We start from the raw sequence: 26,717 nt of genomic DNA, 5'->3' as shown, positions 1-26,717 counted from the left end.
CAATTCCGGTCAAGTGTATACGAATATATTTGTTAACTATATTGTATTTTCCATAATATTGGCAGGTTTCTATGTATGGGCAATTTCAGGGACTTTCAACGGAAATTGCGAGCTTCATTCTCAATATCTAAGTAGATTAAAGTTGTATTAATCAAACAATTAATGTCTTGAAATCTTAGTGATTGTCAATACTTAAAGTCAAAAATAAGTAATTAATTATTTAAGCTTCAAATTTAATTTCAAAGTCTCCGAAAATGCCCATATATAGAAATCTGTATATATTATGGAACATACAAGATGGTTACAAATATATCTATTTGTATTGCTAAGGACAAACGGTGAGTAAACATGTAAAGAACTGAATTGCGAATTCGAAAAACAAAAGTATTGCAACTGCAACGTTTTGGACCTGACGATAATCAGGTCCAAAAACATCCAGTTTCAATACCTTTGTTGTGTTTTAATAAACTTTTACTTTTATATATGTAATGGTTCTTTGAAATATTTTTGTCATGTGCTATTCAGGTCATCGTTTTTGCGTAAGAATGTCTGAGCTAATGTAAAGTTAATTTATCACTTGAAAAGGGCCCAAACCAGGGGTCGAAACGTTGTGAAATTGAAGAGAAAATATATTGCCAGATAAGGTCGAAAAACAAGCTTGTGTTTTTTTCGTGTTTTAATAAGTTTGTAACGCGAAAAGGATATGAAGACTGCGAATCATTATTCTCGTTTGTCGGTAGCAATATCACTATACATATATATTTACTACGTATATTTTATTTTCTATAATATTAGCAGGTTTCTATGTATGGGCATTTTCAGGGCCTTTAAACTTAATTTTGACGCGTAAATGATTAAGTACATTTTGGAATTTAAGTTTTGATATTCACTAAGGTTTCAAGACAGTTATTATTTGATTAGTGCAAATTTGATCTAGTCTGATGAGGCGGTATCTCTTATAGCGCGTATACACGATGACACCTAGAGCGGACACTTATATTTAGATTAGTGTCATTACAGGTACAATTTTCTTTAGCAACACGGTCTCAAGCGCTGTACACACGTCGACACTTAATGTATACACTCGATCTAGAGACAAAAAGTGTCGTCGTGTGTACGCGCTATTACTACAATTTGAATGTCCTCGAAAAGACCCATACACAGAAACATCTTAATATTTTGGAAAATACGATATAGTTATCAAATATAGCTACATGATGACATTGTTAAAGACAAACCGTGTTGAATTATATACAAAATTGAATTTTATATATCCAAGTCCTCATAATTGTCCATATGTAAATCATTTATATGTTCTCATATTAACCCTTTGACTGTCAATGTATCAATGTCCTCGAAATAGACCATAGATACTAAATCGTTGATAGTTTTAAAAAAAACGATATAGTTTACTGCTAAACCAAACTATATCTATTAAATAATCATTAATGCTTTTAACTATATGCATGTATATAGGTCTTTTAAAATGTCCTTGAAATGTACCAAAAACATATATATATATATATATATATATATATATATATATACAGGGTGTTTCCTAAGTAAGTAGACAAACTTAAGGAGGATATTCCTTGGCTTATTTTAAGAAGAAAAGGTCATATAAACATATGTCCTAAACTGCTTTGTTTTCCAAAAAAAGTACATCACTGTTTTCGTTCACTTTTCGGATAGCGTGCTTTTGCAGTACGAGTCAACAGCGGTGGGGATGGAGTGGGGATGGTCAATTTTTGAACAGGAAGTTTGCCAATCGATGGATCGGTCGAGGTACTCAAAGACCAAACGATTTATGGTCTGCAAGATCCCAAGACTTAAATCCAGTAGATTTTTTTCTATGGAGACAGCTTAAATCTTTAGTTTACGCTACACCTATTCAAAATGAAGAAGATCTTAAAAATCGCATAATAGATGGATGTGAAAGAATACGTAACACTCCAGGTATTTTTGAGCATGTACGTCAATCAATGGAAAGGAGAGTTGAGGCGTGTATCATGGCTGCAGGTGGACATTTTCAGCAGTTACTGTGATGTTATTATTTTTCTTTTTAGTTACTATTTTCTTTTTCGTTATAATTTTTCTCTTTGGTTACTATTGTTTTTCATTTGTTTCATTTGCAATAATACAAACTGTTCTATAATAAACGAAAAGTGAACGAAAACAGTGATGTACTTTTTTTTGGAAAACAAAGCAGTTTAGGACATATGTTTATATGACCTTTTCTTCTTAAAATAAGCCAAGGAATATCCTCCTTAAGTTTGTCTACTTACTTAGGAAACACCCTGTATATATATATAGTACCGTAATTCGCCAGTCATGATGTAATAAATTTCCTACTTACTTAAGAATGATCATCGACCTCGGAGACAGGAAGTAGGACTTGTTGGAATGCGTCACCAGTAACTCGTTGTAGCAAGTCTCGGTATGGCGGATGCGGCACTCTACCGGCATGCACTTGATGTAAATCACCTCGCCGGCCGTGACGACCGTGTAGCCTGGTGTTTTCATAATCCGATAGGCCATCTCGTCGGGAGCGATGCTGGAGAACGACAGAGCGTTTTGGAGGATCTGTCGCTCCAGGGAGCACTTTTGCTGCATGATGTCCCGGTAGAGCCGATTGAGCTGCGTCTTGACGTGCTTCTCCACGTAAATGAACTTTGAATTTACGTACGAGAAGATGTCGAGGTTGTCGATGGCGATCTTGCCGGGTGCCTTAAACGTCTTTTCCCTCTGCGTCTCCAGGATGAAGAGTTTAGGATGCTCCGTTTGCATCATCCTGTAACCGCAGAGGTTGAAGTCGTTCGTTTTCGCCAGAGCGAAGGTCGTTTCCTTCGTCGTGACCGTGTAAATGATCAGAGCCTCCTCTCCCGGTTTTGGCGTCAACCTGTGCGCCATCCCCTCGTACAGCGCGTCGTAATGGTTGAATTTGCAGCCGTCGACGAGTACGACGGTCCAGTAGGTCTCAGTGCCGTCTGCGTCGATGCACTGACCCGCGGAGGCCTTGCATCGAACGCCGGAAGGTAGAAAGAGCTCGTTGGACGACTGCTTGACGGCTAGCTGGACGCTGGTGGTGGTAATCTTCACCGTAGCCTGTACAACCACGTTGTTCCATGTTCCGTACGGGTCGGTGTACTGCGTGCCCTTGCATTCTCCGTTCACGTCGATGATTCCGGCGAACGTTATGCTGTGCGTACTCGTGGTGTTTGGCTTGATGTCGGTGAAGAGCGCGTTGTTTCCCAGCCATATGGATCCGGTGTCGATAAGGGTCTTACAGGTTGCAGTGCTAGTTGTCCCAGCAACCACAGAATATAACTATTATATATCTCAGAAGTAACACGTAATATAACAGTTGTTATACACTATTAATATTGAGGCTACATAATTTCCTTTTATACCTGTAATATTACTTTGTTTTAAAACTTTATTATAACTGTGTTATTTCCTGGTTATAATAATATAACAGCAATATAAATTGAACATAACACGTGATATTACAAATGCTATATTATTATTACTTTGATGTTATACAACGTGTTATATAGAGATGTTATATTCATTTTATATTATATATATTATACCATAAATATAACATATATATTTAAAATGTTGCCTCTTTTTGTTGTTGGTATCCTTGCGTTCTTTTCAGTTCTTGCTGGTTCTTTCATCGTGTCAGCGTGTTGTTGCGTGGTATGGAAGTGCTCTCTTTATCCAAGGTAATCCTTAATTTCTAACAGTGATTAAAAGTATTATTATAAAGACTAACTATTTGTGCATATATTTTTACTAGTATTCTTTAACTTATTGCAGTTAACCTATGTATATGTAATTAAAATGGTGTAGTAGGTTATGTATGCAAAAGTCACATTGCAAGAATATAATACCGGTCGTCTTCACTTCTACGGAACATTTAGAAATGCTTATCATTATCAAATGTACACAACTCTAAAGATTGATAATGAAATTAAGTATTTCTAAATGCTCCGTAGAAGTGGAAATGACTCGGCGTTGCATTCTTGCAATGCGACTTTTGCATCTATTACCATTTTACATATGCATAGATTAACTGCAATAAGTTAAAGAATACTGGTAAAATTATATATGTACAAATATTTAGTTTTCTTTATAATATAATACTTATTTTGAATACTTTTAATATTAATGTTACTGTTAGAAAAGATTACCTTGGATAAAGAGAACGCTTCCATAACATGCAACAACACGCTGTGTATATTTTATATGTATATGTTTAGAGTGCAAAATATAATGATTAAATATTTATATTTTTCCCTTTCCTCTGGAAAAACTGCATCATTATAATAACTATAGCGTGATTGTATATGTTACTATTGTATATGTTTGTACTATTGTATATTATTGTATATGTTACTGTATTAACTTATATATTTTATACATACTAATTCCAGGAAAGGTCTTTGAATTAATTTCGAGCGAAAGCAAATGAAATAGTTTGTTCTCGCTTAGAATTAATTCAAAGACCTTTTCTGGGATTAGTATGTATAAAATATATATTTTCATTCTACAGTTATACTATTCAGTTACAAAAAATATAACAGTAATATAACAATTACATAATTTACATCACGATTATATATATGTTATATAATTATTCGCTAACTTTGTTAAGAGTATATAACATGTTACATACGTATTATATTCACGTTATATAATTGTAACGTGTGAGTAGGAAATTACTACTAACGTGTATATAACCTAGTACATCTATGTAATATTGCGTGTTACATTCCGTTTTATTACGGTAATGTAATAGTTATATACCCGTGTTTGCTGGGGTACGAATGTATTCGCGCCTCCCGTTGTGCACCACCGACACGTGCGACTTCATTCTGCAGTGATAGATGGTCCTATCGATCTCTATCTTGCACTGGATCGCTCGAGTATGATCGAACTCGTTGAGTTGCAGCAATTGTATTAAGAGTGTGATTTAGTTTTGAGGGTTTTGCAACAGATAGCTGTAGTGTCAGTTTGTTCCAATAGCTGTTTCCGATAACTGTTGTTTCTTACAGTGTTGACATTATCCATGACATTTAGTAGCATTATAGCAATAGATGCAATAACAGTCGTGTTTATATCATCGTAAAAATGCAACTTCCGAAAGAGCATTTTCGACATGCGTTGCTTTTGTTTTTTAATCAAAAGAAAACTGCGGCTGAGGGTTATAGAATTCTTGTGGAAACTTATGGTGATTCTGCCCCATCAATTAAGACGTGTGAATACTGGTTTAGACGCTTTAAAAGTGGTGATACTGATGTGAAGGACAAAGAACGCTCGGGACAACCAAGCAAGCTTGAAAATGCAGATTTGCAAGCATTATTGCACGAAAATCCAACACAATCCACTTCAGAACTTGCCAGAGCATTAAATGTTGATCGTACAACAGTTACCAAACATTTACATGAAATGGGAAAAATTCAGAAAGAAGGGAAATGGGTTCGACATCAATTATCGGAAAGTGCCATTGCGAACCATTTCGTTGATCGCCAGGCAAAAAAAGAAGAGTCTTTTGTCTCGGATTGTTACTGGGGATGAAAAGTGGATCTATTTTGATAATCCCAAACGCAGAAAATCATGGGTGGATCCAGGCCAACCATCAACATCCACTCCGAAACGCAATATTCACGGTTCAAAAGTAATGCTCTGTATTTGGTGGGATGAAGAAGGTATAGTGTACTATGAGCTGTTAAATCCGCATGAGACTGTCACGGCTGATCGTTATCGACACCAGTTGTACAAGTTGAAGCAAGCATTGGACCAAAAATGACCACCAATTGCGAGTAAACGACGGAAAGTGATTCTTCTTCATGACAACGCTCGACCTCACGTTGCGTTATCAGTGAAACAAACACTATTAGAGCTTGAATGGGAAGTCTTACCGCACCCCGCGTATTCTCCGGACATTGCTCCATGCAATTATTATTTGTTCCGGTGGATGCAACACGCTTTAGAGGATACACACTTTCATAATTTCGAAGAAGTGCGAAAATTCGTCGACGAATGGATCAACTCAAAAGAAGAGTCATTTTATCGTGGTGGAATCCATCTCTTGCCAGAAAGATGGGAAAAAGTTATAGAAAACGAAGGAAAATATTTTGATTAAGGTATTCATTCATTATCATATTTAAATACATGCGTTTTTGAGCAAAAAAAACCCTCAAAACTAAATCACACCCCTAATACGTACACCTCCTCCGTGTTCGGTTCGAAATCGTCCATGCTACAATCACCGATGTCGATTAGAGAAAGAGAGGTTATATTGAGCCCGTCCCTCGTGCAGTCGTATCCAATGAGAGCGGTGGTGGGAACCGCCGCGATGGCGATACCCACAATGGTGAGCAGCAGCTTGGTGACGATTGTCGTCATGTCGTCGGCCGTCGTGTCCGCGTGCGCGTTGTACTCGTGCGTGGCTCGTTCGGTGGCTCGGGGTTGCGAGGGTGGCACGGACCGGTCTCACTGTCCTACGAACGAATTTCCTTATTTCTGTTTCGTACCATTACTTTTCTTTACGACACAAAACACCATCATGTATATCGACAAATGGTCGAGAATCGGATGCCGTTTCAATGGTTTTTAAATTCTTATTTCGTGGTGCCAATTCCACGGAGGTAAAAAATGCTACATAAACACGAAAATATGATCTTACAACCTACGTCTCTCAAGTTATTTGTAACAACACGAAGCAGCAGAAACTGGATGAAAAGTCGAGAGCCTTTTGACACGCTACCCCCCGCGGTACACCTCGAAACGAAGCGATTTTGTATCACACACACATGAGATATACATAAAAAAATAATACGTGAATTTTAACATTTTGTGCATGTCGCAGAGAGTCCACTCTACATTTTTAGTTTAACCAACTCATTCGTCATGGCTTACTTTTTTGAAAACTAGAAATGTCGAGTAACTAAATACATAACATTTATTTTTGTCATTGCAACTGTATCATGTAAAATAACGTTAATTAATTTAAAACTACGTGCAAGAGAAACAACAAGTAACGCGAAAAGTTTATACAACATTAGCGTTCGTGATTATTTGTACATTTACTTTAACCTTTGTTACAATATTAAACCTTGTGACATGTTGATTGTTGCAATTGATTTTGTAAATAGCACCTCTAATAATATTTCCTTCGTAAGACATACACAAAATGTTTAGTTATCAAGTAAAGATAAATGTAACATATATATATATATATATATATATATATATATATATATATATATACACTCACTCCCAAAAAAAGCGGTACACTAAAATTTAGGGAAAAATTTACCAACCTTCAAGTGATCATAACTTGGTAAATAATGAAGATAAAAATATGTTCAAAAATGCAAAATGAAGCTTCAAGTATCCACTTTAAGAATATTTGAATGGCAATTATGGTCGGCCATTTGATTCAAAATGGCGGATGACAAAATGAGAGGATGCAAAAGTGATAACCGAAAGTCCGAGTTTGTGACGGTGCATGGCGTGAATTAGATATCGCAGCCTAATGGGACCAAATGCAAATGAAAATATAGTGTTATCTTTAAAATGCTTTTTACCGAGCTCGATGCGATCATTTTTCGCTGAGTTGTGTAACTTTAAAAAAGAAAACACTCTGTTAAGTAAATTTGGAGTATCTCAACAAAAAATGATCGCATCGAGCTTTGTAAAAAAGCGTTTTAAAGATAAAACTCTATACTTTTATATGCATTTAGTCCCATTGGGCTACAATACCTACTTTACACCATGTGCAATCGCAAACTCGAATCTTCATTTCTCAATTTCGCATGCTCTCCCTTTCCGCCATTTTAAAAAACTCGTCGTGCACAATTTCGATTTAAATTGCGAAAAGTAGGGTTTCAAAGCTTTAAAACCGTTTTTGAAATTTTGTGCTAGGATAGTTAGGTACCGAGATATTCAATTTCGAATTTGCAATATCGTCGATTCAGCAAGGCCTAAGGAATTAGAAAACCCTGCGGTTCGTTTAGTTCTTTTATAATTCCAACTGCTGCGTTCATTATTCTTTATACTCCAAACCTTCTTATGTGGTGTGTGCGTGTGTGGGTGTAGGTGTATGTAGGTGTGTGGGTGTAGGTGTATGTAGGTGTGTGTGTGTATGTGTATCACAAGGATGAGGACCCCGTGGTTCGTCAGTTTCACAGTAATTTAAGACTCCAAACGCGCGCGCGCACACACACACACACACACACCACAAGGAGGGTTTGGAGTGAAGAGTGAGTGGTGCACACACTGCATATATTTTATAATAGAAAAATTGAGCGATAGAAAAACAGACGGTAAGTTACTAGGATGGAATACATTTTAACATGTCAATGCAAGAAGAATAGGAACAAGAGAAAGAATAAAGGAATCTAAAGAAGCGCCAAGATAATTTATATTTCATAGCAAGAATATTACGGGATACTTGCGAGATCAGCTTGACATTACCGACACTTTGTCCCTCAAACTATACGGGTTAGATGAAATAAATTACATTTTGTTATATATTAGAATGACATGGGAAATAATTTACACATAATTTATTCACGTGTATCATTTAAAAATTGATATACAATTTATATAAATATATAAATATATATATATATTCGTGTCAAAACAAAATATCTACTATAGTCGACTTTACTAGCAATAATGATGTTTATTCTACGACGTTTCGACCATACGGATTGTGGTCCTTATCAAGTACAATATTCTACAATCATTGAAAACCAGTGAAATATATATTACAATAGAAATAGAAAGAAATACAAATAAAATAAAATAATAAAAAACCAAGATACTCAGAAGAATAAATAAAGAGTCACATTCACATTGTTATATTCGAGGAAATAAGACGTGTCGCAGTACGTCTAGATCACACGAACAACACCGAAAGAATAACAAGTCTGAAAAATAAAACTCCGACGATCACAAACAAAAAGGCGAATACTCATGACCGAATCAAATTATCATATACTACGTTCAAACTTTCAGTATCCGTTTGTAAATTTATAGTATTGTCAGACAATTTAATGTAAAACATCTCTGCAACTTGTCTTTTTCGCCAATGTTCCTCTCTGTGCAACACTCTAGGATTAGTCCAATCAAAATCATGCTGTTGTGAAAGTCGATGGTCAGAAACAACGGAGTAATATTTAGATGAACCATTAATATTGCGCCTGTGTTCACTAACCCTAGTATCCAGACTTCTCTTCGTCTGTCCAATATACGACGCATTACAGTCCATACAATTAATCTGATATACAAGATGCGTCTGATTATGAAGACCTCAATTTATCCTTACCTCTACGTATGAGGCAGTCAAGTTTTTTCGGCACATAAAACGAAACATCAAAATTTCTCAACCTTAACATATTACTGATCTTGTCACTATGCATTTTACAATAAGGCAAAGTAATAAACTATTTCGTCTTAACATTATCGACAACATCCACCTTAACATTCAAATTGGTCGCTCGCAACTTAAGCCTTTTCAAACGCTGTTTCACAACTCTACTAATTAATTCAATCGGATAACAATTATTGCGCAAAATGTCTTCTACAATTTCAATACTTGTTACATGGAAGCGAGTATCCGATAGCACAATCGCATGATCCACTAAGTTGACAATAGTGTTAATTTTGTACTTTAAGGGATGATTGGAGAAGAAATTCATATATCGCCCAGAAAACGTCGGCTTTCTATACCAGTTCGTTATCAACAAACCATCATTTCTATGTACCGTTGTACTTAAAAAACTCAAAATGTTGTTCTTCTCTAATTCGTATGTGAATGACAGCCTAGCATGATAGCTGTTTAAAATACTTAAAATTTCAAACAACTGCAAAAATGTCATCCACATATCTATAAAACAAAGGCACTTCAAAAGCTAATGAATTCAAACAATAGGTTTCCAAATCATCCATCACTATATTAGCAAGAACAGGAGACAGAGGAGACCTCATCGGACTACCAAAAATTTGCTCATATGGTTGTCCATTAAAAATAAAACTGGTGGAATCAAGAATCAATTCGATAGCAAAAATATATTGTCTCAAATTAAGTTTTGTAGCAAGGGATATGTCACCCCATCTCCGCTCTATGCCTTTAACAACCAATTCTTTCGGCACATTCGTAAACAGAGAAGAAACATCCAACGAAACCATTGTTCATCAGATCGTATTTCCCTGTTAGCAATCAAAGATGCAAAGGACCAACCAAGGCCGTCTTAAGCATTAGTGCCGCCCGTGTGCGTACGAACAATTGCCGCCCCCTTAAACTAAATCGAAATAAATCGAAATTAATTTTGCTGGGCTGGACAAGGCAGGAAAAACTTCTTGCTGTAATCAATAAACAACAATTCTTGTTCGAAATGTCTGAGTGGGTTTAATAATCTGCACAGCTCTTAGTGTGAGTGTGAGTGTTAGAACAAAACTTTATGTATATATTCTGTTAAAGTACACATACATACATGTATATGTAAAACAGAACACTTAAAGAAAAAAGAAATAAATTTTAGTAAAGACTTTCTTGTAACGAGACAGCTTTCTCTATTAATCAGCTATAGTATCTTTCGTCTGTTATTATATGTTTGTTTTTCGTCTCTACGCATTCATATTGACTTGAGCGCCAATTTCAACAAATATGAAGCCGCGTTACAGAGAGCGGCCACCGGAAAAATTGACCGATGCGAACTCTGACAAAGACAAACAGCTATTTGTCTTGGTTAGAGAGCCTCTGAGGGAGACTCTCTAGTCTTTGTCTGACCAACGTAGTTCACGTCCACTTTTAAATACTGTTTTGAGGTTTCCCGCAAAAGGAGGAGGCCCGATAACGATTTCGGCCCTCTCTAGATTTTATTGTAAATTATCAGAAACAATTTCTTAATACATAAAACACTAATTAAGCTGTTTTCAGCCTCAACGGACATGTTCAATGTGGTTGTTATCTTGTTTAAACATAGAAATTCGTATTTGTGGGTATTTTGTGCAGTACTACACAACTCGTGAAACTCGTGGATATTATATTGGAAAATCACGAACATCATAATATAATTATGTTTGTACGTAAAATTGATGCTGACAGTGAAATAGATCAGATAGCACACACATACCTGGCTGCAAAACCGTGAAAAATGAACTCACCTTTTATCGTACTGAATCTATGAGGTGAAAAAAAGTGACTTTGTGTAAGGAATATGTTATGCAAAAGAATATTTAGTTGGTAAGGAACGATGTTGGTGTATGGTTTTTGGCTGGTATCGTTGTCGAGAGCGAAGGTGAGGACGATCAGTTTTTGTTTTGAGGAGAGCGAAGCGTGAATCAAGCACCCCGAATCGTGAGAGGCAAGGGGACCCACGTGAATCAAGCGCCCCGTACGTTTCACTGTCAGCATCAATTTTACGTACAAACATAATTATATTATGATGTTCATGATTTTCCAATATAATATCCATGATTTTCACGAGTTGTGTAGTACTGCACAAAATACCCACAAATACGAATTTCTATGTTTAAACAAGATAACGACCACGTTGAACATATCCGTTTAGGCTGAAAACAGCTTAATTAGTGTTTTATGTATTAAGAAATTGTTTCTGATAATTTACAATAAAATCCAGAGAGGGCCGAAATCGTGGCTTATCGGGTCTCCTCCTTTGAAAAATGTTATATTTTCATGAAAAGCATTATTTTAGTTTGTCAAAATTTCTACTCTCAACAAAATTTGCCGCCCCTTATGTCCTGCCGCCCGTGTGCGGTGCACCCTTTGTACACGCGGTTAAGACGGCCCTGGGACCAACTATCCTTGACAAAAGATTTCAGTTGCTTGATGGAATTTTGTATGATGTCATGTAAAAACCTTGCAATATTATATAACGGACTTCCCACGGCAGAAATTATAATTCGCAACGGATAACCCTGTTTGTGTACTTTAGGTAACCCATAACACCTCGGAGTATTACCATTGGTACAATTCATTAATCTATATTGCGAATCATCAATTATGCCATTATCCTTCCACGACTTTAATAAACTGTTTATCTTACTAGTAGTCATCTTTATCGGATCCTTTTTCAACTTTCTATAAGTTGTCTCATCACTCAACAATTCATTCATACGAGTCAAATATTCATTTCTGTTCATTATTACAGTGATTTGTCCCTTATCCGCTTTCGTGACAAACAAGTCCGGGTTACCAACTAAAAACTTTTTACACTTATAAAATTCATCAATAATGTGTCTGTCTATAAAATTAAGATGACGAGTATTACGCAGGAATTTATCTAATGACCAAGCAATACGGTTACGAGTATCTTGTATTAATTTCTGATCAAATTTATAGTTGCAACCCTCAAAATTCTTAATAACTCCCAAAATAAATGTCCGACGATCAACTTTATTATTCTCGCAAAGGGGCAAACCAAACTTATCACCCAAACTCAAAAACCGAAGGATATTATTCGGAATATCTCTATCGCTAATATTCACAATCCATTTATTATACTCATACTTTCTGGGCGATATATGAATTTCTTCTCCAATCATCCCTTAAAGTACGAAATTAACACTTGCCAACTTAGTGGGTCATGCGATTGTGCTATCGGATGCTCGCTTCCATGTAACAAATATTGAAATTGTTGAAATCTCGCAGTCGAATTGACGTGGAGAACAGACGGATGATCAATCAGATGAACAACTTCTTCTTATGACGTATAAACACTTTATTCGCACAAACAAACGAGTAACTTTTGCTGTGATTCAATCACGTACAACTCAAATGAAATAACCGAAAAAGAAATCAATTGTTACGTGTTACACGGCTGAAGCGAGAGTGAGGTGCTCCGAAATTTTCGCTCGTATCGGTCTCACAGTATAATTAATCCCGCGCCACCTCACGTTATCTAACACATCTAATTAATCTAATCTAGTCTAACGACCAATGACTAATCCAGCTGGAACATGCAAAATTATTTTTTCCAACAGAAATTGTAGAAAACATTTTGCGCAATAATTGTTATCCGATTGAATTAATTAGTAGAGTTGTGAAACAGCGTTTGAAAAGGCTTAAGTTGCGAGCGACCAATTTGAATGTTAAGGTGGATGTTGTCGATAATGTTAAGAAGAAACAGTTTATTACTTTGCCTTATTGTAAAATGCATAGTGACAAGATCAGTAATATGTTAAGGTTGAGAAATTTTGATGTTTCGTTTTATGTGCCGAAAAAACTTGACTGCCTCATACGTAGAGGTAAGGATAAATTGAGGTCTTCATAATCAGACGCATCTTGTATATCAGATTAATTGTATGGACTGTAATGCGTCGTATATTGGACAGACGAAGAGAAGTCTGGATACTAGGGTTAGTGAACACAGGCGCAATATTAATGGTTCATCTAAATATTACTCCGTTGTTTCTGACCATCGACTTTCACAACAGCATGATTTTGATTGGACTAATCCTAGAGTGTTGCACAGAGAGGAACATTGGTGAAAAAGACAAGTTGCAGAGATGTTTTACATTAAGTTGTCTGACAATACTATAAATTTACAAACGGATACTGAAAGTTTGAACGTAGCCATGATGGAAATTTTCTACTGAAATCTTAATAAATTACATCAAAATGTTACTGAATTTCATTCTGAAATCTATATCAATTGACCCACTTTCAGTATTGTTTCATTAAAAGTTCTGTAACAATTCAATACAAGATACTAAGATTAAAAATTATTCAGTAAACTTCAAAATTAAAATCAATATACGCAATGAATTTTATGAAGAGTTATTCAGTAGAATGTATTGAAATTCAGTATGAGACTATATTATTACTATATATGAGAGGATCAGGATGAAAATGATCCAAGTCATAGTTTTAAAATTATAAAAAAGTAATTGATTTAATGCACTTTAAGAAATTGTAAAAATCATATATATTTTAAACTTAAACATTTATAAATAAATGTATTACCATTAAATGCAAATATTTAAGTTAGTTAAGTTGAATATTTAAGTTGAAAAACTTAACAATGTACAATTTCTTAAAGTGCATTTAATCGTTTACTTTTTTATAATGTTAAAACTGTAGCTTGGACCACGTTTGTTCAAACTTATTTATATGTATAAAAGAAAATAAGAAACCAATTGTGTTGTACAACATATTATAACTTGTATAATATACATATATCATGTATATAAGTATTATCAACTTTTCCTTCATTAACCTATAATCAATATAAGTATTTAACAAACAATCTATATATATATATATATATATATATATTTACGTAAAATTTAATTTTTTTATTAAAAAGAAATGAATAAAATAATACCTCAATATTTCTTTGCATTTTTCGTAATACATGCAGTACTCATACAATATAGCTTCAGTATATCATCATTGACCATCCTGTTGTCTTTTCACTCCCGCTTCTACTACTTGCACTTCCTCTGTTGCTTCTCCCCCTTTCTTCGATCACACCCCTGCTTAGTTCCTCATTCTCCCTTCTTTTCTGCTCCTCTTCCTTTTCTCTTGCCTCAAATGCATCTATTAAATTCATCATCTTTCTTTCTAATTCATCTAACCTATTCTCTATCGCCCTCATTCTCAAATCCGTACTCCTCTCTTTCCTTTTCCATTCATCCGCACGTTCTGCCTCTTCCCTCTTTTCCCTTTTCCAACCATCCTTTATTTCTGACCATTCCCTCTCCTTCTCTACCTTAAATTTTTCTCACTCATTCTTTACCTCATCTATTCTTTCCAATCTAAAACTAACCTCTTTCTTAGCCCTTGTCTCCATTCCTTCTGTTGAAATTTGATTATTTCCTTTTGCAAATGTGCGAGATAAGGTATAAATAAACGTGTTCAGTATTTCAATAAACAAAAGAAAATGTATATATATATATAATTACGAAAAATATGTAACAACCCAGTAAGCAAAATGTGTGCAATCTGCCAGCAGATTGGCAACAGATTACTGCAGAAGTTGATAATAAATTGGCATCTGTTATATTCTCATTAGGATAGTGATCTGCCAGCAGAGCCTGTTAACAGACTCTGACAGCAGATTGGCGGCAGAAACTGAGCAGGATCTGTTAACATTTGACGGCAGATTGACAGCAGAAACCGAACAGAATCTGCAGCTTTTGGCCATTCATATTTACGATATATTAAAGCATGTGTTTACTTTTAACACACTATAAATTGGCATTTTATATTACCATGTGTTAAAAGAATGCACTTGTTTGTTTGTTAAATTAAAGTACATTTGGCTTGATGTGTCTTTCTGACAGTTCGTTGCATAATCTCTCTCTTATTGTTAATTTATTCTAATCTGAAGTCCGAATTTTGCTTTCGAACTTCAGATTGCTTGTGGCGTGCGTGAACTACATGGACGTTGTCCATGGGAGCCTCTGTGCCGCAAGTGCAAAAATTTTCAGAAAAATTAATATTATCATGCCAAGGCGCGTATATTAACTTATATAACTGTTAGGCTAAATCTTAACATCGAGTAAGAACTCGACGTGTGCACCGCATAGTGGTGCGGAGCGAAAACACATATTCATAGCCGTGTAAATTTGAATACTATCAAAAGCTGCAGATCCTGTTCGGTTTCTGCTGCCAATCTGCTGTTAGATTCCGCGCGAGCAGATCTTGCTCGGTTTCTGCCGCCAATCTGTTCTTAGATTTTGTGAGCAAGCTCTGTTACATTTCTCGCACCAATTTGTCGAATTAATCGTTAATAACAACTTCTGTATCAAATTTGTTGTCTTTTGGTTGGCAATAGTTGATAGCAGATAGTTAGCATCATCTGCTTTCGGCAGACTTGGCTATCTGGGAATACATTCAAACAGTTTCAAAAAATTATATATCAATCACATATAAATAAGCAAGAAAATATACGTGTGAACCTCAAAGTCACAAGAAAAGAAAATACAAAAATAGCCAATGCTTTGTTCAAGCAAAGAATCTCATAAATCAAATTAAAGAAAAATTTCTACTCATCCGATTGATTCCGTGACTTCCAGATATCAGTCGCCTTTTTCGTTTTTCAGATCTGTGCACAAATCCGCCTTAATTCTATATCGGTAAACTATCCGCCAGTAACTATCCGCCAGTGGATCCACTTATTTGTTCGCTCGCTCAGTACGTTCGCTCGCTACAACGGTCGCGTGAGAAAAGGGTCGAATACATCGCTACGCGTCTCGTCGTGCCGATATTTGTCTATCGATATTTGATGCCCGAATCTTCCAGAGACAATTGGGCAGAATTAGCGCGAAGTTTAAACGAGTTTTCTCAACACCTTCACCCTCTGTTTCTTTCTTCTTTACCTTCTCTTTCTCTTTATCATACTCCTTACTACCGTCTCCTGTCCACCTTAACTTTCTCTGCTTCTCGTCTCCTTCACCCTTTCCTATTTTACTCTTACCTACCGGAATCGCCGTCCCGCGCAACGCCATAACCTCACTTGCATCGGTTTTATTTCTCTCACTCTTAACGCCTCTTTTACTCGCCTAACGCCTACGCCTTTACTTCCACGCTTTCTTGTCCTCACCAAAATACCTTTAAACACGCTTTTAGCCTACAAAAACGCTATTTTTCGCTTCAAAACTATCAAAATGAACCGCAGTTAAAATCACGCAACATTCACTCTCTCACGCCATCTAACCAAGTCCTCATAGCTTCAGTATATAATATTTTAATTTGTCTGTAATGAAAAAGAGTAGATTTTCACATAATATTTTTATTTTTCTCGATTTTTCAGTAATTTTCATTATTCGTTATATCGACAACATAGTAGAGAAATACAATTTTAATGTACTATTGATACATTTTACATATGAATATTTTACAGAATATTTTTTTGCTATTCTTATGAATTAAATGACTTTCATTATAATGCAAGCTACACATCTTTAATTTTCAGCATATTTTAGTACTTTTCATCAATTGCTCCAATAATTTCATTATATTGGGTGTTTTCCAGCAACGATACAGTGCGACACAGTGTATCATTCTATCTTTGTTGTTCGCTGGTATTGGAAGAAGATAGAATGATACACTTGTTCGCACTGTGTCGTTGTTGGAAAACACCCATTATTTTCTTATTCTTACGGTAACTTTTGTTTTGTTTTGTTTAAAAATCTGTATAAATATAGTACATTTTCTTTGCGTTTCAAATATGTTTACTAATTTTTTTTAGGATTCATAATCTTTCAGCATATTGCAGTATTAAGCTTTCATTAATAAATCTGTAAAAGTATTGTATTTTTGCATTCCAACTTTTCCTTTTCCAACAGTTTTAATAATTATCCTTACAATTCATAATATTTCAGTATTAAATGTATGATTCATACTGAAGTGTAACTAAAATATATTCAGCAAGTTTTTAGTCTTTTTCATTTTCCGTTTCAACGATTTCATAGCTGTTTTCAACAATTTCAGTAATTTATTTCCATCAGGAAGTATATGATAATTTGATTCGGTCATGAGTATTCGCCTTTTTGTTTGTGATCGTCGGAGTTTTATTTGTTAGACTTGTTATTCTTTCGGTGTTGTTCGTGTGATCTAGACGTACTGCGACACGTCTTACTTCCTCGAATATAACAATGTGAATGTGACTATTTATTCTTGTGAGTATCTTGGTTTCTTATTATTTTATTTTATTTGTATTTCTTTCTATTTCTATTGTAATATATTTTTCACTGTTTTTCAATGATTGTAGAATATTGTACTTGATAAGGACCACAATCCGTATGGTCGAAACGTCGTAGAATAAACATCATTATTGCTAGTAAAGTCGACTATAGTATTTTGTTTTGATCAAGAGATACGGTAGTGTCTCGCGCCAAGTATATGCGCAGCGAGACCGACCGTGTACTATTACGCGAAGCGACGCTTTCGCAGACACTCAGATAATTAGATCTCAATAACCGCTGAACAGATCAAGTTCAGAGTAGTCTCAATGGTTAGCTTGGGGTTGAATTATGTAATAAAAGTGTTTTTATTTTTCTTCTACGTGCCCTAAGAGAGGAGATATTGCAATGCAAAGTTTGGAAATGACGATTTTACGATTAAGATACTCCGTTTTCTCCGTCATCGTCAAGTGTGGGCAAGGGGGGTTGCGGAAGGGGAGAAGAAATGTGCTACAGAACGTTCTTCATTGGTTAGAAACTTGGCCAATCAAGAGGCACGATAATGTCTCGCGCCATGTGTGAATATCACCGTGGCACGAAAGTGAGTTACGTCAACTATAGTGTAAACAATAATCGACAACCAGTCTAATTTCTATTCTAATGAATACGCTTCAGCCTTCTTTCTGGCGTAGTGTCGCGAGTGCTCTTATACTATATTTTGGTTATGTTAGTTCGATAATCAATTTGCAGATACGTTTTATTACTGGTGCTGACGGGCATCATTTTTAAGGTACGTGCATAATTTTTAAACCGTAAAATAATTATCTATATTATCCATCGTGACATTTCAAAAGCTTATACTATTTTCTTGCTTTATCGGAGGTAAGGATGATGGTGGAAGATTGCATAACATCAAAGGTGGATGGATGCAGAGAGGAATTGTAAGACACGCATGAGATGCTCGATACTACTGATCTGTGGAAACGTGTTACTGCTGTTGACGTTAATCATTTTTCCTTGTTTCGGCCTACATATAAGAATGGTAACCTAACTGGAGGTACGTGCGTAAGTGTCAAAACGTAAAATATTTTTATATCTCCATTCTTCCTTGTAACATTTTGCAAAATTAATGTGTCTCAAATGATAGCAAACTTAAATACGGATCAAAAAAGAATATTCGATAGTGTCATTGATACCGTAAGGTCAGATAATTCGATATTACGGTTGTATGTTAGTGGAGAAGATGGAACTGGAAAGAGTTTCTTAATTAAAACCATTAAATGTTGGATAAAACAATATCTCAATAAAGATACCGCTGTAGCGGCACCTACTGGCATAGCAGCGTTTAATATAGACGGTTTGACAGTTCATAGATTGCTTCAATTACCTGTTGAACATGGTCATACTCCAAAGTATAAACTATTGTCTGATCATGTGTTAAAAGTTTTACGAGCAGATCTCAAGGATGTTGTTCTTTTTGTGATTGATAAAGTGTCAATGATATCTAATTTGACTTTAATGTATATACATCTTCGATTGTCTGAAATATTTAATACTAACGATTGTGAAGACGGTTGGTTCGGTCAAAAGCACATTCTTTTATTTGACGATCTGCTGCAATTGCCTCCTGTACATGACGATCCTGTTTTTGTACGATTACCAAATAACAAAATTGATAAATGTATCGGTTCTTTAACTGCTGTTAATTTGTGGACTACATTATTTGATTATGATGAGCTGACGATCAATATGCGTTAGCAAGGGGATGACTCTTATCGACAGTTGTTGTCAAGAATTCGTATTGGTTTATTGACAAATTCTGATTGCGAGATTCTTGAAAATAGAAAAATATCGGTTAAAGGTGATTCTTTTGAATCTAGATTAAACGAATTATGTAATTTCATTAATGATTTTTCGTCGGACATTGTTTGTTTATTGCCTACTCGTCATATGTGTGATGTTCTTAATGCTGCAATGTTAAATCGCATTGCTTCGAAAGAGATATTATTAATTGCCGAAGACACGATTGACTGTATTCCATATGTGAGAAAGAAAGTATCGAAAGTATTATCGAATAATGATAATGATAATTCTAAAACTGCTGGACTTTCAAAAGAAATTGTAATTAAGATTGGAGCAAAAGTTATGATAAGGCGTAATATTGATGCTACTTTAGGTCTTGTAAATGGTACAATAGCTGAGGTAATTTCAGTTGTACAAGATACGTCTACCGATCGTGTAGAAAAAATAAAGCTTCTTTTACCATCAGGATTAGAATATTTAATTGAAAGAGTGAGCGTTAAATTTGAAGTGGTGGATAAAGCGTTTGTTACTAGAAAACAATTTCCATTGTGTCTGAGTTATGGAATCACCATTCATAAAAGTCAAGGATTGAGCTTACAAAGTGCTATTATGGACATAGGCAACTCTATATTTAATTGCGGTCAAGTTTATGTTGCATTATCACGAGTAACGTCTCTAAAAGGGTTGCATTTAATTAACTATGATCCTTCATCAGTAACAGCTGATGAAAAAGCTATTAGGGAATGTAATCGACTAAGAAATAAGTACAAACCAGAAGCAGAAATAATTACTGTTGCAAAAGAACGCTATCGCAAAGTGAAAGATGTTCAATGGGCATTGTCAAAAGTAATTGCTTCAATTCAAGAGAATTGTCAAAATCAAAAATTACGGCAAAATGTTGCTTGGATTTTACATGGTTTACAAAATACAGACAATGTTTCGTGTTATGCAAATGCAGCATTACAATGTCCAATGCATTTAAGTCCTATTAGAAAACAATTGGTGAAGTGTAATAAATCAGATGTTTTAAGAATGTTGATGTATCAATATGAAAATGCAATGTGCAATTTGAATACATACCCATACAGCACAAAATATTCGGAGAATATTCTAACAACATGATTTCCATATATTCTAAGAATATTCTAAAAGAATATTCATAAATAGTTCCACGAATGTTCTAAATGTTATTGGTATGTTATTTGGTAAGTACTCAGAATATTCTAATGATATTTCAATGAATATTCTTATAATATTTCCCACAATATTCCTAGAATATCCTATACACTCTAAAAATGACTTCATCGTAATTAAGTGTTTGAATTATACACATTTAAGCAGAAATAATGTTTGACTTATCAAACGCAAGTGGAAAAGCGTTTGAGTTTCAAACACTTTTGTATCAAACATTGCTATATAGTATATATTAAAATTGTTTTGCTAAAATCAAATATGAGTCAAATTAAACAGATATATACGTTTGATTTTTAAACGGGAACAAAATAAAACACAATTCGTGTTTGATTATTAGAAAGTCAAACAGATTTATATTTCAAACACTTTCTAATTACACACTTATGAAACAAACACTTATAAACTTAAGCACTGAATTCTTCCAAAATTTCAACAAACCAGATGGCGCTCGCGGCGCAGTTTCTCGCGAGCAAGAGTTGCCTAACAAGGTATTTATTAAATCGCGATACACTGGGAATATCTGATAATCTGATGGTCGGACTAAGATGTAGTATTCTCTCGCTCTAGGAACCAATTCATCCACTACGTGCCAACAAATTCGTTAGACTTTAAACATATAAACATTTGATTTGCAGGAAATTTCAATTAAGTATAAAATCAAACACCTTACGCGTGTAATATAATTAAACACCAACCACAAACCCAACACTTATAAATGTTTGAAATGTCAAACATTAATAAACATCTTGAAAACGGCGACAACGAAAGTGTTTGAAATTTCAAACCCTTATTATTTAGAGTGTAGAATATCCTATAGAAACAGTCCATAAACATACGCAAAATGTTCATAGAATATGCTACAGAATATTTATAGAACATTCAGAGAATGTGAGTTTTTGTCTACTTCAAATGTTCCATGGAAGGTTCACAGAAACTCTGAAGCATTATATGAGAATATTCTAAACATTCTCCGATATTATTCTATGAATGATCATAGAACGATCTTGTGCTGTATGGGTATGCAGTACGGCAATATTTAGAAGAACCATTTTCAATAAATGTAAAACGTGATGTGTTCGAGTTTCTTACAATCCTGTGCACTAAATATGATTGTATAAGACAACTGGTAGAGCATCAAGTAACTTCTACTAGTCAATGTAAATCTTGTGATTATAAAAAGGAATTTACTTGTAAGGATGTAGTTATTTTAATACCTATTAACAATTTGGGGAAAAGAGCTATACTCTTAATGATTTATTAAATGTCACATTTTCACATTGGTGTGAATCAGATGGGTTATGAGAACAGTGTACAGGAAATGCTATTTTGTTTAAGAACGAATTAACAGTAACGAAAGATATAGTTATTATTCGTTTAGTATTATTTTCATCCCAAGATGATAAAATGGTGAAAGCAATACGTAAATTTAATATATGTACTATTCCTACAACTAAAGTTTTAATAGCTGGACAAATGTATAAGCTTATGAATGCTATATTTCATAGTGGTTTATGTATTGAGGATGGTCATTACACGAGTATATGTAGAGAAGGAATGTCTAATAATTGGACTGAAGCTGATGATGCACAAATTAAAAAAAGACAATGGCCTAGAGGTGCTAAAGATATTTATATATTATTCTTACAAAAACTTGATAGTGAATAAATATATTTAACATATTGCGCATAATAATATAGACACAGATAAGTGATTATGAATTAAGGAATTTTTATAAAAATCTGATTGACATCTAGTCATGTAATAATTATAAACACTCACCATTTTTACATACATCTGTTTGCTATTTGATGTATTTTCATATTATATGTCATTTCAGCAAAATAATATTCCGCACTAAATTATTTGGACTTTTAAAAAAAGACAATGGCCTAGTAAAATATGACAAGAATGGTGGTGACATCTTTCTTGTTGAATATATTTACATTTATTTATTAAACAAAATAAAAAACCACGGGGAGGAAGAACTCTTTCTTCTTGAATATATTGACTTCTGTGGATAAATGCACTCAATATAATTTTATATTTTATGAACGTCTAGATTAATAATTTTAAAAACCTTGACTGACAATACTATGGGGGGGCGGGGCTCCGTTTGCCTACATTCCCAATTGCCTACAGCTTCGTGTGCTTACAACGTTTTGCTGACAGCTCCGATTGTCGACATTCCCGACTGCTTACAGAGCGATTGCCTACAAGAGCTATTGCACACATGTAATAATTAAAAAAAAATACGAATGTACGTTTGCATACATGACTTTCTTGAGCACATACATATTGCACACCTAACTTTATTGCACACAAGAAATAAGAAAGTTACATTGTCATTTTGTACACATGACTTCATTACGCAAATATATATTGCACACATGGCATTATTGAGCACATACATATTGCACACATGACATTCTACATGACGTAAAAATAAAAAACATAGAACTATTTGAACCCATGTGGAATCGTACTGATGACTCGACAGTGTTTGCGTGGGGCGGGTAATGCATTCGCCAAAGGTGAAGCCCCTCCACCTACATCTCCGCCGAAAAAAATATAAACAAACTCCAGGGGGACCTACCTCGTTCGCGATGAACCTCGATTGGCGTGGAATGTCGAAGCCACGGACCTTGTCATACGTGCAATATGTATGTGCGCAATGAAGTAATGTGTGCAATATGTATGTGCGCAATAAAGTCATGTGTGCCATATGGATGTGCGCAATGAAGTCATGTGTGCAATATATATGTGTGCAATGTATATGTGCACAATAAAGTCATGTGTGCAATATGTATGTGCCCAATAACGTCATGTGCGCAAACAAACATTCGTATTTGTTTGTAATTATTACGTACATGTGTGCAATAGCGCTTGTAGGCAATCGCTCTGTAGACAGTCGGGAATGTCGACAATCGGAGCTGTCGGCAAAACGTTGTAGGCAAACGAAGCTGTAAGCAATTGGGAATATAGGTAAATGGGACCCTTCCGTACTATGGCTTTCATCATCTCATATATTACAAAAACGAATGATACTTCACACTACAAAATGTATGAAATCACAACAAAATTACCTTTTTAAAAAAAGGTACAAAAAAAGCGCCAAGTATACGCGCCCAAAGTTCTTCCAAAACTAAAGTTCTTTTAAACCCAAAGTCTTTCAAACCCGAAGTTCTTTCAAAAAATAACTCTACACGCCCGAAGTTCTTTCAAAAAAGAACTCTACGCGCCCAAAGTTCTTTCAAAAAAGAACTCTACGCACCCGAAATTCTTTCAAAAAAGAATTCTACGCGCCCGAAGTCCTTTCCAAAAAGAATTCTACAAAACTAATGATATCAACAAATTGCGCCAAATACAATAGGTATTTATACAAACCAGAAAACCTATTACTTTTTGTTATTACTCTTTGGCCGATATTCATTGTTGATTCTTATTTAAGACCATCTTAAGTACAATCATAAGATATTTGAAACCAATCACACAGCCGTATTAGCATCTTAAGACATTACTTCAGATCGTTTGGAAATAAGAACGGACTATGAATACTGGCCTTTGATATTAAAGTGCTATATCCAGTGAATAATATGATTCTGTAATGACAGTATTGAGCATATATTGTTTCACATTACATACAAATACATATTTTAATATTATTATCTCCTAGTCCGCACTACGATAAGCATAATAGACACGCGCGATAAAGATTTTATTCCAAATGTTAACCTCACGATCAATAAATTATGCGAGAATATCAAGCGCAATGACGTAAATGTATCAGAGCTGCAATTATTGAATATCGGTAAAACAGTTCACTTAACCCGGTATTTATAGTCGAATCTTATATTTAAGACAGTCTTAAGTGTATCTTCAGATACTCCATAGCCAATGAAATGATCTATACAGCATCTGCAGATAAACTTAAGACGGTCTTAAATATAAGATTCGACTATGAATACCGACCTTAGATGTTAACTTATTAAAATCGGCTAGCTCTAGCCTGGGTGAATTATATAAGGAAGCGGAAGAAATAGGTAAACACCACCGAACAAAGACATTGTATGAAAAGACCGTAAGCTGGTTTTATTATATGTTATACTATTATAGGATTGATTGTTATATATATAACAGTTAAATGTTCACTGATAAGTAAACTTGTTTATATTTTTAGACTATTTTGTATATCTAAAGAAGGCTGCGTTCAGTACTTTAATAATTGTTTTAATAAGCATGTAATCGCTCAAAGTCATAACACACACCCTTCGGCTAGGCCAAACGAAATTGCCCTTGCATCTGTGTCTATCGAAAGCGATGATCAATCTATTGAAGAAGGATGCGTTCGAGGTAATAGCAACCGACGCTCTCGATCCCGCAATAATAGATTGGGAAAATTGAACGCTCCAACCCGTGCGTAAGCGTCTCCATGTTAACAAAGCGTCTCCTTAGTATAAGAACCTAGTACGTAAACTTGCGTTACTGTAAGTTGCGTCATATTATGTCAAATTCAAATTCTTTGTCTATTGTAAGACTAGATCAAGCTAGTGAATAGGTTGGACTGTAGACTATAGTTCGATACCTTACCTTATCCTCATTCAAAAGGGGGGAGATGTTACGTACCTTGCCGGTAGAGCTTTCTGAATTCCTAACTTTATTACTACAACTCCGACTCATCTATTGAATGCATGCTGTAAACACCATCCCTTCCCTGTACGGATCCCTTTTGCACCATTTTTAGCCGTAGTTCAACCTTAGTCACTTCTTGTTCGAATCGCACTCAAGCAACATCTTTATGAGTTTACTCTAATAAAGGCACTACGTACAACATAACCCTAAAATATTATTACGTCCTCTCCTGAGCGAAACGTAACAGCATCAGGAAAGTAATAGAAGAAGGAGGGAAGTGGCTGAGATGTTCTTTATTAAAAGACATTCGAACACCATCAACTTACAGAAAGATACGGGAAAATTGCCGGATGTTTACGACGTTATTCTGAGGAACGATTAGTTGTTTGTCTCGGTAACTTCAATCTCCTTTAGATACTCGTGAGGTGTTGATCACTTGGTGAGGCTCCTTGACATGTTTCCAGTTATTTTCTGCCAGTGAGTCGTTATTGATTTGGATTGATTTTGATTCTTATGTAATATATTTATAATTATCTGTAATTTTAGAAAGTAACTGTACATTTAGCACCTGAAGAGGACCTGAATATAGGTCGAAACGTCGTGCATTTTTAAGAAATTGCCAGTGTAGTCAACATAGAAAGTGTTATTGAAAATATTTATTTATTTAATGTAAAAATATTTATTCAATGTTACAAAACATTTCTTTAATATTAAAATAACTATTATTTTATATTAAAAAAGCATTTACTTAAGAGGTTATGCCACCTTGAAACTTTCAAATTTTCAAAAACAATTTTTTTGCTTAATTTCAAAGTTATTATGGACCAGGCATCGCTGATTAGTAGAAAATGTAAGAATTTATTAATGTTATATCGATGTAACTCTTACGAAAACTTTAAAGTCGTTTTTCTCGAAACTACTTTTTTCCTAACGGTGGGCCTTCTAAGGGTGCCTCCCCACACAGCGTAACTTGCGTAAACGTAACCTGCGTATTCTAGTAACTTACTAAACGTTAGCATAAAAGTTACGCTATCCTGAAATTCGCCATACCAGTGGGGCGTACTTTTCCGAATTGTGCGCAATGCGTAACGTAACACAACCAATCGCTGTTTAGAGTTTCTGTTGTATACTCTGAACAGAAATGCTACATGAATTTGTGATTGGTTTTGTACTTTACGCGTCTCGAAAAGTACGCGTCGTGGGGATTCGGTACTGTGTCTACGAGTGTGCGTGAAGCGGAATGTATGTGATATGTCTTGTGCTTTCTTCAGGATACATAAAAAGTGATATCGGTAGACTATTCTAAAAGGTATTCGTATTATATTCGTATTATATTATATTATTACTAATGCCAACGTTATAAAAAATTAATAATTTATTAGTTGAAGGTAGTAATGAAAATGTTGGAAACAAATATCTGC

At 34.9% G+C, this 26,717-nt stretch overlaps 1 pseudogene; it reads left to right on the top strand.

The window, feature by feature from the left end:
• The first annotated feature begins 18,729 nt into the window (after positions 1-18,729).
• Positions 18,730-25,222, top strand: LOC113562949 (annotated as a pseudogene).
• Positions 25,223-26,717: the final 1,495 nt, after the last annotated feature.

The sequence above is a fragment of the Ooceraea biroi genome, chromosome 11 (genome assembly GCF_003672135.1).
Source record: "Ooceraea biroi isolate clonal line C1 chromosome 11, Obir_v5.4, whole genome shotgun sequence".
In the NCBI taxonomy this organism is placed as follows: domain Eukaryota; kingdom Metazoa; phylum Arthropoda; class Insecta; order Hymenoptera; family Formicidae; genus Ooceraea; species Ooceraea biroi.
The sequence above is the reverse complement of the archived record's forward strand: the minus strand, read 5'-3'. Positions and strand labels throughout refer to the sequence as shown.